Consider the following 3,671-nt stretch of genomic DNA (forward strand, 5'->3'; position numbering starts at 1 on the left):
GAGGAAGATGGAGGTATGCATTAGTTCACGAGCATCCAACACAGCCACAAACAGAAATTCGCGGCGGTGCACCTTCGCGAAGCACCGGCGGCTGGAGGTAAAAGCCTCGCCAGGAAGAGCCTCTCTGTGTGTGTGTGTGTGTGTGTGTGTGTGTGTGTGTGTGTGTGTGTGTGTGTGTGTGTGTGTGTGTGTGTGTGTGTGTGTGTGTGTGTGTGTGTGTGTGTGTGTGTGTGTGTGTGTGTGTGTGTGTGTGTGTGTGTGTGTGTGTGTGTGTGTGTGTGTGCTTGTATGCGTTTAAGATGGAGAGAGAGAGAGAGAGAGAGAGAGAGAGAGAGAGAGAGAGAGAGAGAGAGAGAGAGAGAGAGAGAGAGAGAGAGAGAGAGAGAGAGAGAGAGAGAGAGAGAGAGTGTTACTGACTGTAACTGTAACTTATAGTGATAACTTTTTTAATCCAAGCTGGTCATCAGTATTTTTACATCCGAAGCAAACACTTCTTTTGTCTCAGAATATATATGAAAAAAAAAAGGCTATAGAAAACAAGCGAAGTCTTCAACAACATACCATTAATCTACCGGTATACACACACACACACACACACACACACACACACACACACACACACACACACACACACACACACACACACACGGAAGAAGAAAAAATCCAAGAAAATGGAATCGAAAGTAGCACCAAGTTTCATTAATTTTTCCACTCGCTTCCGAACCAATTAATTTTCGTCATTACGCCAACCTACAAGCAGGCAAACGAGCCACACACAAGCCCTGCCAAAGCCAGCCGTTTCCTAGGGGGCCTGAGGGGAAGGGGAGAGGCTGGTAGGGGGGAAGGAAGGGTCGGGGCGTGCGTAGGGCGGGCGAGCAAGGAGTCCCGTAAATAACCTGCAGCCGGCCAGGGCGTGTATAATGAAACACAGGCAAGGCGAGGCCGAGGTGAGCGATGGTGGCACAACTCCGACTGCAAACTTTGGTCTGTGTGTGTGTGTGTGTGTGTGTGTGTGTGTGTGTGTGTGTGTGTGTGTGTGTGTGTGTGTGTGTGTGTGTGTGTGTGTGTGTGTGTGTGTGTGTGTGGTTGAAATCTTCCTTCCTTCTTCCTTCAACCTTTTCGTTTCTCACTCTAATATTCTTTATGATGACGTGTGTTTGCGTGTGTCTTAATTCACTCCAGAAACTCATCATGCCTTTACTATGAGGAAGAAAGGAGGAGGAGGAGGAGGAGGAGGAGGATGCACTGAGTGGCATTTCTTTCCTTTCTAAAAACACAAAACAGAAATCATCTGGTTCTGGCAATGCCTTAATTAAAATCCTGTCTTGGCCGAATAATAGTGAGCTCTTAATCACCTTCGGCAGCCAATGCAATATGGCAAAGCTGGAGATGCTGCGCTCACGTGAATAATTGAATTGGCGGGGAAGAGTGACGGGAGGGGATGCTGACCTGGGCATGAGCAGGGAGAGGAGGAGGAAGAGGAGGAGGAGGAGGAGGAGGAGGAGGAGGTAGTGATGGAGGAGGAAGAGAAGGAGGTGCATCAGCAGTAGAAATATTAGCAGAATGAGTAGGAGGAAAGGAATACAAAAAGACGGGAGGAACAATGCAGTTCCAAGACGGCAGGAACAATCGCAAATAAATATTTAATTTCTACTTAAGAATACACGCGAGAAAAAAAAAATGACACGATAATCTGATGTAGAAAATGATATCCGTCAAGATAAGAATGTTGAAGGGTTATGTGCTGTTATCAGTCAGGGTGGCCGAGCGGTCTAAGGCGCCAGACTCAAGATACTTGCTTCTCCCTCGATAAGGGAGCACGGGCATTCTGGTCCTCTCTGAGGGCGTGGGTTCGAATCCCACCCCTGACACTAATTTTTGGGTGCACCACAACGACCACTAATGAGACTCCCACCATTCATGCCATGCGAATGATCAGAATAGTAATATTCGATGGAAAGAAAATAAATAGACGATGATAAAAATAAGACAATGCAGCAGTATGCGTTAATGAATGTACAAAAACTCTGATAAATCAGACAAATTTTATAGAATGATAGGAAAAGGTATATTTTTCTAAGACATGTAATTGTAAGGTTATGTACAAAAAAATATTAAATAATTTAAAACTTGTCTTTTTACAAAGGAGAGAGAGAGAGAGAGAGAGAGAGAGAGAGAGAGAGAGAGAGAGAGAGAGAGAGAGAGAGAGAGAGAGAGAGATAGCGCCGTAAGGTGAGCGGCTCCGTACAGTGACTAATTCCTCACCAGCGGGAGAGTTTCGTCGTTACCTCCCGTGGACATCTATTAGGACGCGGCGTCTCCTCCCGCTAAGATCCTTTCAGAAACTTGTGAGAAATATTGGCTGTCACCTACAGGCAACGGGTCCTACCTCGCGGCACCAGGAATGCAAGGCGACAAACACGATCTGTACAAATTTATTTATTTGTAAGGTTTATTTGCATCAGAACGAAATGATTGACTGACAGATTCACTGCACTACTCAGGCGCCACAAAGTCAAAGTTATATGACGCTGCCGACTTAGGAATACTTCAGAAACCACCCGAAATATGGAGCACACTGGACCAGACCAATAGTGATGAAAAACACGTCTGATACTCAATAAAGGGAGTGAAGGTGTTGAAAAGTAAATGGTAAAAAATGACAAACTGGAATTTCCTTTTTTTCCTTAATAATTCAAAAGTAATTACAACAAACTTATAATGCAACAACTTAATCCATTTCAACTTTATAATGAAGCATGCAACCTGCTTAATCTTATTTTAAAATGACAAGATAAATATTCTTTATGGTTGCTGGTTCAGGTTCTCTCAAGACACTAAGACTTTACCTGGACGCTGGACGAATAATACTACCACCAACATACCCCACACGCCCCTCCACGCCCCGACTGTAGCTCGTCATCCCCAACAAGGTAAACAGAATGGTGTGCGTGGTCCACTCTACATCTAACACTAGCTGCATCCCTACCTTCTTATAAAAAAAAAAAAAAAATCGTTACTCTCACAAAAGAAAAAAAAGCTCTGAAGATCTCCCAGAAATGTTCTTCTGCGCCTGTTTACATCGTTAGACCGAGAGATTAAAAAGAGATCGAGTCAGAGTCTAATAAGGCTGTCATCGCCCAAACCGTGAAAAAATGTTACGAATTTACAATATCAGACAACCAACAATGTACCGCCATTCGCTTCATTAGTTTCAGTTCATCGTGTCTGTCAGCTCACAACAACAACTTCACTAAATCCATTATCACGTGATATTAAGCTTTTTTTCAGGATTCAAACGTCACGGTGTCTAATCTGCCAGCAGCAAATAACAACTAGCGCAGAAAATATGAGTTTCTGAAATGGTTTGCTCTGTTTATCGGCTTCAAGAAGGCGATTCGCTTCATGTATTTTTAGTGGGCGTGGAAACATTGCTTGGTGCTCCGTTAGGTTCCTTTCACGCTATCAAACTGAGGAAAGGAGAGCAGAGGACAGATGAGATAAGATCAAATGAAAGAGGAGGGAAGAAAGGAACGATAAGATGAGAGGAGAGGAGAGAATAGAACAGAGCAGAGATGAGGAGAGGAAGGATGAGGAAAGGAGAGGGGATAAGAGGAGAGGAGGTGAGAAGAGAGGGACAGAGCCGTGAGGACATGAGGAATAAAAGGAAA

The 3,671-nt window shown here is 44.2% G+C and overlaps 1 non-coding gene across 1 annotated transcript; it reads left to right on the plus strand.

The window, feature by feature from the left end:
- The first annotated feature begins 1,753 nt into the window (after positions 1-1,753).
- On the plus strand, positions 1,754-1,871 carry Trnal-caa (transfer RNA leucine (anticodon CAA)). Its single transcript has 2 exons — positions 1,754-1,791; positions 1,827-1,871. It is a non-coding gene; the product is annotated as a tRNA-Leu (tRNA).
- Positions 1,872-3,671: the final 1,800 nt, after the last annotated feature.

The sequence above is a fragment of the Scylla paramamosain genome, chromosome 1, assembly GCF_035594125.1.
Source record: "Scylla paramamosain isolate STU-SP2022 chromosome 1, ASM3559412v1, whole genome shotgun sequence".
NCBI lineage: Eukaryota > Metazoa > Arthropoda > Malacostraca > Decapoda > Portunidae > Scylla > Scylla paramamosain.